The sequence below is a fragment of the Ictidomys tridecemlineatus genome, unplaced genomic scaffold (assembly GCF_052094955.1).
Source record: "Ictidomys tridecemlineatus isolate mIctTri1 unplaced genomic scaffold, mIctTri1.hap1 Scaffold_170, whole genome shotgun sequence".
In the NCBI taxonomy this organism is placed as follows: Eukaryota; Metazoa; Chordata; class Mammalia; order Rodentia; family Sciuridae; genus Ictidomys; species Ictidomys tridecemlineatus.
In genome coordinates, this window is record NW_027521478.1 from 188,246 (window position 1) to 202,778 (window position 14,533).

Below are 14,533 nucleotides of genomic sequence, written 5' to 3' on the forward strand. Positions count from 1 at the left end.
CTCAGACAGCTACTTAGTTTCCTAAAACATGTCTAGATTATGTACAGTTCTTCTTAGAAGTTATTCAACTAGAGCTGAAAAGGCTTTAACAGCAAAATCATGTGAAATCCTGGCTGAGATTCCCAGCGCTCTGGAGAAAGCCACCCTCAGCCTAGATCTCAGTTTCCAAAGACTCCTCTAATGCCTGGCCTTGGAAAATCCCAACACGATTCATGGCAAGAGTTCTCTGAGATCAGTTCCAGAACTCAGTCTCTAATGGCATCACACCAGAGTTCAAGCTGAGGTGGACCCAGTCATCTTTTCCAACCACCACACAAAAGACCACTATTCTAACAGAAACACTCCCACATGGCCCTTGTCTTCTTCCATACAGACACTCATTATAACATTCTGGCTGGGGGTTTTCATAGGGGGAGCAGTCTAAGATGGTGTGCAAAGTAAGCTCTCATGCCCATCATATGCCAAATGTCATGGTGGCCTGGACACCCTTCCTGAGAAACAGGATAGATCAAATGGGCCTCTACTTAATACTGCTCTGCTTCTCAAATTAGAGGCCTCCTGCCTGCCAGGGGTAGATTCTTTATGCGTACTGGACTCATGAGAAAAGCCATACACCTGTGTGCTAGTTCCTGGAGGGCTTGCAACAACTCATTTGACCCAGAGGATCCCTGTTCTTACTTCATAGAAGTCAGGAGCCTGACCAGAGGAAGGCAAGAGACTTCATCCAATATTATAATTCTTTTTCATTCTTTTAGATTTGGATGGACACATGGGATTTTTCTTGAGTTTCCTTGGGTGCCTAGAATAATTTTATAGTATAAGACATAATCTTTTTTTTTTCCAGTTCAGAGTTCGAATTTCAAATTATCCTTGGACAGATAAAGAGAGACTGGGGAGACTGGATGTAAATTAAAAAATTCCTCTAGATACCATAGTAAAGGATGAGAACCTATGGTAAGGCAGTCCTAAAAACCTTATTTTAATTACAGGAAATACTCAATGCATGCACACACCTCTCTCCTTAATGGAAGAGTAAAAACATGCTAAAAACAGCATGCCTCCTACAAAGAACTTACAGTCTTGATGAAAAAACAGTAAATATTACAGATATAGATATAAAATGTATGTATGTGTTTATCTGTGTATGAAAGAAACATTTTATTAGGGGCATTTCAGTTTATAAAACACTTAATCAACATTTATTTCTTTCCCAAAGTTTATTCACAGGACCAAAATATTTCTCCCATGTTGGAAATAAAGGGCTCAAGTCATAAAAAGATTGAATAATTTTACTAAAGGCACAAAACTAAAGAGATATAGCAAAAAATTGGAATCCAGTTCTTCCCTGTTTAAAGTTATTTCTCTCTTTACTTATTTAAACATTTGTTTCTTCTCATAAGAGGAGAAGCAGCTCATCTGAGCAAGTTGTAAAACCTACGGGAATATGTTTGTTAGTTTGAAAGGTTTTAGGCCCTTTCTGTTATTCTTTTGATTTGTGATCCTCCAGACATGGCTTATAAATCCAATTCTCAACACAGGTTATAATGTCTAGATTGGAGAACAGTAACAGAAGAATCTTTTAACCTTAGAATCTAGCTAAGTTCTCCAATCTTGCTTTACTAAAGAGTTCTAAGTTTGAGGAATTACCACATGCTTCTACTTTTAATAAGATAAACTTTGACCCCCCCATATTTGGCTCCTTCCAACTATTCTCTACTGGTGAAAACCAGATGGAAGGAAGGTTGACTAATTAGTTCCCCCAAACCATCAAATACATTAAAAAAGGGAATCTACAAAGAAATGTTATCCCTATATCTTCAAATATATGTCCTCATTTAAAATAAATTAACAAATAATATCAAAACCTCTTTCTTAAGATCACAATACCTGGTAGCAATATGACCATTTCGGATTAGCCAGTTAACCAATTCCTTTCCTACAATGCAACTGGGATGGGTTCTCAGCCAGTACCGGTGATCCTGAAACTCCATTCCACTACTGTGATGGCAGATTTATTTCCATAGGTCCTTTAACTGAACACTATCCTGCAATACATTGAGAGCAAGTGTTACTCATAAGAATGCTATTTACCTGTACAGATGCTTTCCTGTGATTTTCACATTCATAAAAGGAACTTTGATTTGCATTTCTTTAGAGCAACTAATTTTTTTAAAGATTCTTTTTTTATTGGTTGTTCAAAACATTACAAATCTCATGACATATCATCTTTCATACATTTGACTCAATTGGGTTATGAACTCCCATTTTTACCCCAAATACAAATTGCAGAATCTCATCGGTTACACACTCACACTTTTACATAATGGCATATTAGTGACTGTTGTATTCTGCTACCTTTCTTATCCCCTACTATCCCCCCTCCCCTCCCCTCCCATCTTCCCTCTCTACCTCCTCTGCTGTTGTTCAATTCTCTCCCTTGTTTCCCTCCCCATTTCCCCTCACAACCTCTTATATGTAATTCTGTATAACATTGAGGGTCTCCTACCATTTCTATATGCTTTCCCTTCTCTCCCCCTTTCTCTCCCCCCACTCGTCTTTGTTTAATATTAATCTTTTCCTCATACTCTTCCTCCCTGTTCTGTTCTTAGTTGCTCTCTTTATATCAAAGAAGACATTTGGCATTTGTTTTTTAAGGATTGGCTAGCTTCACTTAGCATAATCTGCTCTAATGCCATCCATTTCCCTGCAAATTCTATGATTTTGTCATTTTTAGTGCTGCGTAATACTCCATTGTGTATAGATGCCACATTTTTTTTATCCACTCATCTATTGAAGGGCATCTAGGTTGGTTCCACAGTATAGCTATTGTGAATTGTGCCGCTATGATCATTGATGTGGCAGTATCCCTATAGTACACTCTTTTAAGATCCTCAGGGAATAGTCCGAGAAGTGCAATAGCTGGGTCAAATGGTGGATCCATTCCCAGCTTTCCCAGGAATCTCCATACTGCTTTCCAAATTGGCCTCACCAATTTAGAGCAACTAATTTATATGATTTAATATAAATGATGCATACATGAGGAACAACTTGAACTAATTCCAAGAATGACTTTTCTGTTAAAAATCAATGATCCCAAGTACTATATTTTTGGATCAATGGCACATATTATCCATCTCCTAGTTAAGTACAAAATATATTCTTCTTTTTTGGAAACTGGATAATGGTAGAAGATGTGACAACAGGCAAATCACAATAATCTAAGGTAACTGTTCCTGGTAGCCTTTATTCCACCATATTCATTCCACCCTTTTCAGCACCACTCAACTGCTAGATAAATCTTCAAAAAAAAACTTTATCCATTGCTCAGCAACTACAGGTTCAAATCTAAACTTGAATGACCAAATTCATTGCCTTTCACTGGGTAGTCCCAAATAACTGCACTCTCAATGCCCACACTCTCCAAATTAAATTTTCTCCCAATTAATAAATCCTACTTTATTCCATGGAAATGCCATGCTTATTCTTATCTCTATACCTTTCCTTACATCTATATATAAGATTCACTTTCTTTACTACTTATCCAAATCCATTTCGTCCTTCAAAACATACAGCTCAATACCTTTTCTGACACCCTAATTAATGATCAATTTTTTAAAATTTTATATCATTCGTGACGCTCTTTTTAGTATTAAGACATATATGTATTTATTTTATCATTAAAAACCTTTCTATTGATTTGATTTCTACCTCCTGAATTAAAAGTTGAGAATAGAAGCCATATCTTTCATTTCTTTGAATCACTCTGTGGATTGAAAACATGATTTTATATATAAGCAAATGGAAGAAACTAAATATTATCTCACATAAACTGAATAAACTGTCTCAAAGGCTTCTCCATGTGTATAAGAAACTTGTTTCAGGGGGCTAGGGATGTGGCTCAAGCAGTAACGCGCTCACCTGGCATGTGCAGGGCGCTGGGTTCAATCCTCAGCACGACATAAAAATAAAAGATGTTGTGTCCACCGAAAACTGAAAAATAAATATTAAAAAAAAATTTCTCTCTCTAAAAAAAAAGTTAAAAAAAATAATGCTTCAAATTTTAAACAGCAAGCTTAACCTAAGAGTTAAGCTCTCTTATATTATGTAGGAAACTGAATTCTGATCTTGCCAGAAGAAAGGGGTAAAAAAAATATTAATGCAATAAGTAGAGAAAGAATACTGACCAGTTTCTCAGGTGAGCTGAGTAAAAAGTTAAGCTAATCATTTCTGTTTAACTGATATGCTATTTCATTTATGTTTCTTTAAAAAAAATCAATGAAATAGACATCCTTATGATCAAAACTAACAATGGGTCCAAGACAGTGTACTAGTACCAGAAGAATTTTGTGTTCATCCTCAGTGGTCTCTGTCCTAACATATGTTCGGTTAGCCTGGGGACTGACAGATGTCTCATATGAAGGTACCATAGGAGAACCAAATCGATCCAATGACAGGTTAGTAATGCTGGCTGATCTGGAAACAAACAAACAAACAAAAAGTAAAATAGCAGTTGTAAATTCATCTATAAATAGAATACAGTAAACATTCATATTTAAATAAATGCTTACTTGCCAATGTTAAGGGCAATTTCATTTTTTTATTGATTCTTTTTAGTTATGTATACAAGACAGTAGAATTTATATTGATATAATTATACAAGCATGGAATATATCTTGTTCTAATTAGGACCCCATTCTTATGGATGTACATGATGTGAGATTCACTGTGGTTATGTCAGATTCATTCCACTGTCTTTCTTTTTCCTATCCTTCATTCCCCTTTGTCTAATCCAATGAAATTCTATTCTTCCCCTACTCTCTCCCTGTTGTGGCTTATCATCCACATATCAAAGAACTTTGGTTTTGGGAATAGGTTATTTCAATTAGCATGATAGTGAGGAGATGAATCCATTTACTGGCAAATGTCATAAAGTCATTCTTCTTTATGGCTAAGTAATATTCCATTATGTACATGTATCATATTTTCTTTATCCATTCATCTGTTGAAGAGCACATAGGTCAGCTCCATAACTTAGCTATTGTGAACTGTGCTTCTAAAAACATTAATGTAGCTGCGTCACTATAGTATGCTGATTTTAAGTCCTTTGGGTATAAACCAAGGAGTGAAATAACTGGGTCAAATGATGGTTCCATTTCTGAGGAATTTTCACACTGCTTTCCAGAGTGTGTGCACCAATTTGCAGTTCCACCATCAATGTGGGAGTATATCCTTTTCCCACACCCTTGTCAACATTCATTGTTACTTGAATTCTTGATAACTGCCATTCTTCCTGGAGTTTACTGTATTCTCAGTGTAGTTTTAATGTGCTATATTTGTTGACCATTCATATTTCTTCTTCTGTGAAATGTCTATTCAGTTTTTTGCCCATTTATTAATTGGGTTATTTGATTTTTTGATATTAAGTTTTTTTGAATTCTTTGTATATCCTGGAAATTAACACCCTGAGATGCAGGTGACAAAGATTTTCTCCCATTCTATACGCTCCCTCTTCATGCTCTTGATTGTTTCCTTTGCTGTGAAGAAGCTTTTTAGGTTGATGCCATCTCATTTATGGGTGTGAGGACAATCCAGCTGTGACATCTGTTAACCCATTGATTGCCAGAGCTAATTCAGCTGATTTGGCTGCCTAGGTGGGTGCCCCCTTACTCGCTCACCACTTCTTGTATGTCCTCCCCACTGTGTGCTTGATTGAAGAGGATGACCTTCTCCAATAGTGGAGGACTGTTCTTTAGTCAAGGGTATCTTAGTAGCTGCATTGCCCTCCTAGAACCTCCAAACAAGCTCTCAAAGGCACTTTTAAAAGTAGTTATGATGATTATGTACAATGTCATTATTAGGAAAAACTAGGTGAAGGATACTCAGAAATTGTACTATCTGTGCAATTTCTATGTGAGTCTAAAATCATTTAGAAGTAAGTTTAAAAGAAAGTAGAAAGTAATTATGGAAATATTACAGAAAAATAATTATATAGTTATATATCAGTAATATTTCAAAGGAAGTAGATATAAACTCTTGTTAAAAATATTAAAAATTAGGGGGTTTTATAGAGAAATATAAAAAATTACCTAGTATGCTTTAACTCATCTTACTTAACATTTCAGCATTTTAATTCCATGAAAACCTTTCTTCACTTGTCTAGTAAGGCAAACACACCTGGCCTGGTTGGCCTCTCCATCTCCTTCTTTATTGGGTCCTCTTCACTTCCCCAATCTCAGTCCTTGGTCCTATCTCCTCTTTTCACACTCACTCTGCTGACGATCCCCATCCAGGTTTATAACCTTAAATACCATTCACATAATAATGACACCCAAGTTTATATTTCCAGCCTGTACCTCTTCCCTAAATTCTGGACTCATATATCCAACTGTCTATTTGACATCTTCCTTGGATCTCTAGAAGGTGTCTAATTCAGCTTGACACCTGTTAGTCAGAACTGCCCATGCCTATAATTCCAGCAACTCCAGAGGCTAAGGCAGAAAAATCACAAGTCCAAGATCAGGCTCAGCAATTTAGTGAGACCATGTCTCAAAATAAAAAGGGCTAGGAATGTAGCTCAGTGGTAAAGCACCCTTGGGTTCAATCCCCAGTACCAAAATAAATAAATAAAATCAAACTGTTACTCCCTGTCTTCCTCCATCTCAATTAATGGTGATTGCAATTGCTCAAGTCAAAAACCTGAGTCATCTTTGAATTCTCTTCCTGTTGTGGCCTACATTCAATTGACTAGCAAATGTCATTATGTCTATACTCAAAATGTATACAAAGATCATTATTAGGAACATTGATAAAAAACAGAATACATACAACACATCAGATGACAGAAATTTCTTACCATTATAATTTCCAGAATTTATACATGATTATGTAAGGGACCTTAATTTTTTGTTCTAAGGGAACACACTTAAATATTAATAAGTAAAAAATAAGACTTCCTGTTTCTGGCCTGACATGTAAGAATCTTAGAAATTTTTACTCTGTCCCAACAACCAAAAAGCTAAAAAAACTGAAAAGTCAGCAATTCTTCATAGATTTGTCAGACAAATGAGATCACAGGACAAACTGCTACTTCAATCATAAGAATGAGACAGGTGCGTACAAAGAATAATAATTTACTGGAGCAGAAACTCACAAGTAGAAACCTCCCTGAAAAACAACTCATTTTAGGTGGAAAAACCTGAACTATAATTGAAAAATTACAGATAGTTCAATGTGAATAAGCCTGAAAACTCTAGGTGGGCCAAGTATTGGGGAGTGGGGCATGTATTTGTGAGTTTCATTTTCAGGAGTGCTACCAGGTCCTCATGGTGAATGTCAAAAAAAAAGGCCCTCCAGCTCCCTACCCAGGGAGAAAAAAAATACAATTTTGAATATGCCAGATCTTTTTAATAAGGCCTTCCCCGAGAAGAAACTATTTTATTAGAGCCTAACCTAGTAAAATAGCAGAGCTAAACACTCCCCCCTCCCCAGGAGAAGAGAAATACCCAATACCAGCCCCCTCTAAACCAACCATGTAGGGGAAGAAAAATACACAACTCTAGCCTCTTCCAACCATCCTGTCCCATCTAAGGAGGGCAAAGGAGTGGGGACAAGGACAGAGGGAGAGGGAAGTACTTAAAAAGTTTATAGTCCCATGGCACAGGCTCACCAAAAAACTGAGACTTAACCAAAGGAGTCTGAAGATACTTCCCCTCATCCGTGCCTTATCATTACATGACTAAAGAAAGGCCTATTTACTGCAGTTTCTTTCACCTACTATATTATGTCTAGTTACCAACCCAGAAGGCATACTAAAAGGGAAAAAAAAACCAGTTTGGAGATATAGAACAAATATAAGAAAAAATTGGGTACGGCACAAATGTTGGAATTAACAGTGCAAGAATGTTTGACAAAACTTGTATGAGATCTAAATGAGGAAAACTACAACACATGAATAAAATAAAGAATAAATAGATATTTCATGAATAGGAAAACTCAATATTGTCAAGATGTCAAGTTTCTCCAAACTTGATCTGATTCATTGCAATACCAATCAAAAACCAGCAAGTCACTTTGTAGACATCAAAAAGTAACTCTAAAGAATATAAGAGGCAGCAAAACATCCCAAATAGTCAACACACTATAAAAGGAGAAAAAGTTGGGGAACTGATACAACCTAACTTTAAGATTTACTATAAAGACACAATAATCAAGGCAATGGTATTGGTAAAAGAATAGCCAAATACGTCAACAAAACATAAAAGAGCCCAGGAATAGACTCACATAAATTGTCAACTGACCTTTGACAAAGGAATAAAAGTAATACAAAGGAGCAATTAATCTTTCCAAATAAGTTTCCAATCTGAAAAACTCAACTGTCCATCCACATATTAAAAAAAAAAATAAATCTAGAAAAGAACTGATACCCTTCACAAATTAACTCAAAATGGATCATAGACATAATTGTAAAAGGCAAAACTCTTAGAAAATAACATAACAGAAAATCTAGATGATCCTGGATATGGTAATGAGTTTAAAAATATGACACTCAAGTCACAGTGCATGAAAGAAATAATTGATCATCTGGACTTCATTAAATTCTTCTGCTCTGCAAAAGACAATGTCAAGAAAATGAAAAGACAAGCCATACACTGGGAGAGAATATTTGCAAAAGACACATCTGATAAAGCACTATTATATAAAACACAACAATATGCTAGGTGTGGTAGTACATGCCTCTAATTCCACCAACACAGGAAGCTGAGACAGGAGGATCACATGTTAGTGAGACTGTCTCAAAATAAAGAATGGAAAAACAGTGGGCATGGGGGCTGATGATATAACTCAGCAGGAAGGCACCTCAGGAGTCAATGTTCAATGTGAGTAATGCCAAAAAAATTTTTTTTAATTAACAATGAGAATTAAAAAACAATAAAGTTTTTTGCTGTATTTAAAAAAAAATAAAACAAAATTTTTAAAACTCAACGATGAGAAAATAAACAAACTGATTACAGATGGGCAAAAGATTTTGACATCTCACCAAAGAAGATATACAAACCACAAGGCAGATAAAAAAGATGTTCAACATCGTATGTCATTAAGAAATGGCAAATTAAAACAATAATGAGATACCAATATACATCTATAACATTGGCCCAAATCCACAACACTGGAAACACCAATGCTGGTATCATGTGGAGCAAGAGAAACTCTTGCTGGTAGGAATGAAAAATGATATAGACACTTTGAAGAACAGTTTGAAAATATCTTACAAAAATTAATCATGTTCTTACCAAATGATCAAGCAATCATGCTCCTTGGTATTTATCTGAATAAAGTGAAAATTACTTGTACACAGGTATTTATAGTAATCTTACTCTTTAAATTGCTAAAACTTGGAAGCAATCAAGATGCCTTTCAGTAGGTAAACAGATACTGTACAACTGGACAATGGAACATTATTCTGCACTAAAAATATCAAGTCATAAAAGATATAGTGAAAACTTTAATGCTCATTACCAAGTGAAAGAAGCCAATCTTAAAAATCTACCTACATTCAGTGTATATAATTCTGGTAAAAAGGAAAACTACGGAGACAATTAAAAAAATCAATGATTATTATGGGTTAGAGGGAGGGATGAACAGACAAAACAGCAGATTTTTAAGGCAGTGAAACTACTACTCTGTATACTACAATGGTAGATACATGTCATTTTGCATTTGTCCAAATCCATACAACCTACAATACCAGTAGACCCTAATGGAAACTACAAACTTTGAATGATAATGTGTCAGTGTAGGTTCTATAATAAATATACTATAATAAATATACCACCATGGTCCCAGATATTCACAGTAGTGAAGGGTTGAGCATATGGAGAACAATGGAAAAGGGCCTCTGTACTTTCTCCTCAATTTTGTTATCAGCCTAAAATTACCATGTAAAATAAATCTGATGAACTAAAGAAATAAAAGATAATAATGCGTGAAATATACTCTCAAATGGTTCAGGAAAAAATGTATGTGCATGTGTAAAATGACAGAATAGGCAAAAACATAAATAAGTAAATCTTAATGAGTATATGGATACTTATTTTCTTATTCTTGCAAATCTTCTGCAAGTTTGAAAGTTTTTTAAAACAATTAAAAATTCAAGAAAAAAAACACTCTCCCCATCTCATTCAGAGTAAAAGTCCTGACAATTAACTGTAAAACTGATCTACTTCAGACTCATAGGATTGTTTCTTATTAGTTGCTTGGAACTTGTCATTCCTGTTTTCTTGGTACACTCTTATACAAAAGGTCCACAAGGTTTCGTTCTCTCACATCATTCTCTCACATCCTTCAGGTCTTTTTACTAAACTAGAAGACAGAGGATGGTGTAGGTCCCAATATCTTAAGCCATTGATGAATACTGGAAAGGGCTACTCAAAGAATGAAAGCAAGAGCTGACCAACAAAAAGAAAATGATAGTTTAATTCAGCTTTTAGAACTGGGATTATAACAAGCAATCACCTTTTTTAATGCTTGGTGTTATTACCATGACAGGAAATAAAAAACAGACACAGAATACAATGTTTCCATTTAGCATTTACCTATTTCGAGCGGGGGGATTTCCCAGCATCCTCCTGAACAGATACAAGTCTTGTTGTCAGAGCAGTGTTGGAGGAGTCTGGATGAATCAAACTACAAAGAAAATAGGAAAATATTGAGATCGCTTGGAACAGTAAAAGACAAACCCAATTCCAATGAGATGCTTTAATATTTAAAAGCAAATTAAATCTTTTCCCCTGAAATTGGGGGATTATGGGTCACTTTTGCACTTGCTTGGATTAAGGTGAAAACTGTGTGATTATCATATCAAATGTCAAAAGAATGATAAAGTTTTTTAAGTATACCAAACATTAAGAACACCAATAGCCAAACACGGTGGTGCATGCCGGTAATCCCAGCAACTCAGGAGGCTGAGACTGGAGGACTGTGAGTTCAAAGCCAGCCTCAGCAATAGCGAGAAGCTAAGCAATTTAGTACAACCCTGCCTCTAAATAAAATATAAAAATAGGGCTGGGGATGCGATTCAGTGGCCATGTGCCCCTGAGTTCAATCCCAAGTACACCCCCCAAATAACAATAAAATAATGAAATTGGTTGGATCAGTGACTTACATGATAACTTCCCAAATCACATACAAGATGAAAATGATTTGGGAAATATGAGTTCTAAAACTTTACTCTCTGTCCCCACAACCCACTGGAATAGCAAAATAGGAAGCAAACTTAGGTCTAAGAGCAGGTTCCACCTCTTACTAGCTGTGTGACCAAATTCATTATTTAATCTTTCTGAACTTCAGCATCTGCATCTGTCAAAAGGAAAAAACAGTGCCTACCAAAGAGGTATAATGAATAAAAGAGAATGAATATTAAATAATTAGCACAAAGTCTAAAACTATTATTCTACCTTTGACATCTATCAAACACCTCTCAGGAAGCTATCATACCTGGTTTGTTTTATAAAATTTGTTTTATTAAATTGTACCTGCCAATTAAGGGCTCATATAGCCAGATCATACACAATTAAAAGATATTACTAATTAAAATAAGCAAGAATTGAAGACTTTCTATACTTTGTACTATATTATTAAATATAAAATCAATTTTTTAAATTTATAATAGGTATGTAAGATATAAAGAATCATGATACTACAAACATCAAAAGATTCATCAAGTAATTTAAGGAAAAAAAGAACACTATCACTGATTCCAAAGTACCTATGCTCCCACCATGATTTATTTTGTATACTTCTGAAGTTTACATAAATGAAAGGTTTGTGGATGTATGATTATATAAAACATCTTTTCCATTTTATATTATGTCCCTAAGATTCATACATGTTCAACTATAGTGGTAATTGGTTCATTTTTTTTGTTTAAATATAATGTACAGTAAAATTCCTCACTTCCTTAAGATGTAACTGAGAAAATATCTCATCAGAAAAATGTTGGTTAAAACTCCAAGCTCTTTGATATGGTTAGATTTGCTATTATGCTTAAGAAAATTATGTTGCTAGAGAAAGCAATCAGAAACTGATGAACCTAGGACACTAACTCAAACAATTCTAAGTAACTTCCAAGTAACTTTCCCTACTACCAGTCCATTTAGACCTGCAGAAAGACAGGAAATGTACCTTTGGAAGGAAAAAAATCTAATTTCATTTAGAAATATGAATACAAATCTCATTAGTATTATCCCTAAAAAGACTTCATTAGGAATTATTAATCTCAGTGACTTCTATTGCCTATTCATCAAATATCATGAAGTTTATATACATGCCATGTGCTATTCTTGGTGCCAACAGTAAAACAGTGAGTGAACAATAAAGATATAGTCTCTCATCTTACTGAGATTATACTCTAATTGGTCAATAACCTCACTACCCATAAACATCTATGATCCTGCTGGAGGTGAACCAAAGAGAAAGGAGAAAATGGTGAATTTGAAACAATTCAAAAAATAAAAGTCAACCAAAAGCACTTATAAGTCAAGAAACTTAGTATTTCTCAAGTTTAAATAAAATTATATTCAAGTGCCAGGACCTTTGCCAGGCGAAATCATCCTCTAAGAATATGTTATGGCTGGCTTTTCTACTCCCAACAGGTGTTCGGGGTTCACTGGGATCAAGTACAGACACAGAGCAAGCAGAATCTGAAAGAGCATTCAAATCTTTCCCAATGGAATTACTGTCTGTGGAATGAGCATAACTTAAGGCTATTTTTCTACAATAGGTGCAAGCTCGGAGGACTCCTGGGAGGAAAAAAAAAAAGAGAGAGAGAGAGAGAAAAAAAAAAAAGGAAAATGCGTAAAAAATAGCAATACTATATTATTTAAAATATTTTAAATCCTTGGGTTAACAGATAATCTAATAACAGGGAAATGTCTTCAAGTCTTAAAAGACTACCCCCCCAAAATTTTTTTTAAATATTTTTTAGGTGTAGATGGACACAACACAATGCCTTTATTTTTTTATGTGGTGCTGGGGATCAAACCTGGGTCCTGCCCGTGTGAGCCGAGCCCTCTACCACTGAGCCACAATCCCAACCTCCCAAATTTTTTAAAGAAGTAAAATACTTCAGCTGGCTCTGTTAAATATTTTAAGAATCATCACTATAATAAATTTATCCAGGGGTTGGGGTTATGGCTCAGTGGCAGAGAACCTGCCTCGCACATGTGAGGCACTGGGTTCAATCCTCAGCACCACATAAAAAAATAAATAAATAAACAAAATGAAGATATTATGTCCATCTATAACAAAAAGTACTTTAAAAATAAAAAAAAGAAAAAAAGAAATTTATCCAAGTGTCCAAATTACTTCAAATATTTATAACAAGGTAAGAAAATTTGACCCAATAATACTGAAAAACTCTGTTTGTAAGATATCTTTTCAAAATTGTAAAAATGAAATAAGGGATCTATCAAAGGTAGGAATTTCAAGAAGAAAAAAATTCAATACAGTAAATAAACCAATGTAAATGTAAACAACACAATTTCCCTAGGCAACAAGTGAGGAAATTAAAGTTTCTATTATGAAGCCCTGAAGAGTGGCCTCTAGAAGGGTACACAATTTTGAAATAAACTAATAAAATGGCCTAACCACAATATGATATATTGAGATAAACTTTGCTGAAATTCTTATAATGAAAAGTTAAAATAGAAATGAAATGTTCTTGGGAGAACAAACAAGATTACTTAATACTTCTAATTTTTTTTTTTAGGATGTAGTCCTGCCCAAAAATAAGTGTTAATTTCTACCTTGTTTTTCTAAAACATTGTTTTGTGATTCCATAACAATTTGGTGTATTAAAAATGTAGGTGAAATAGTCATATGCCACATAATGTTTTGGTTAACAAGATCACATAATACAATAATTGTCACATAATGGAGCCGAAAAACTCCATTTTGTTCCCCCCACCTGCAGTACTGTGGATCAAACCCAGGGCCTCACACTTCTGAGGCAAGAATACTACCACTTATCTGTAGCTCTGGCCCTTGAAAAATTCTTATCACCTGGTGATGTTGTAGCCATCATAATGTTGTAGGGCAACACATTTCTAATGTTTGTGATGCTGTTATAAATAAATCTACTACTGTGTAGATCTTATAAAAGCATAGCACATACAATTACATATATTACATAAAAGTTGATAATGATGATAAATGACTATGTCACTGACTTACGTCGTTATGATTCTACACTTTTTATCATTATTTTAGAATGAACAACCTTTTATTTATAAAAAAATTTACCATAAAACAGTATACCATGGGGCTGGGGATGTGGCTCAAGCGGTAGCGTGCTCGCCTGGCTTGCGTGCGGCCCGGGTTCGATCCTCAGCACCACATACCAACAAAGATGTTGTGTCCGCCGGGAACTAAAAAAAAAATAAATAAATATTAAAAATTCTCTCTCTCTCCTCTCCCACTCTCTCTTTAAAAAAACAAACAAACAAACAATAAAAAAAAAATCAGTATGCCATGTTGG

At 34.9% G+C, this 14,533-nt stretch overlaps 1 pseudogene; it reads right to left on the bottom strand.

The window, feature by feature from the left end:
- LOC144372836 (1-phosphatidylinositol 3-phosphate 5-kinase-like) overlaps nucleotides 1-14,533 on the bottom strand; it is a 51,079-nt pseudogene that overhangs the window by 21,602 nt on the left and 14,944 nt on the right.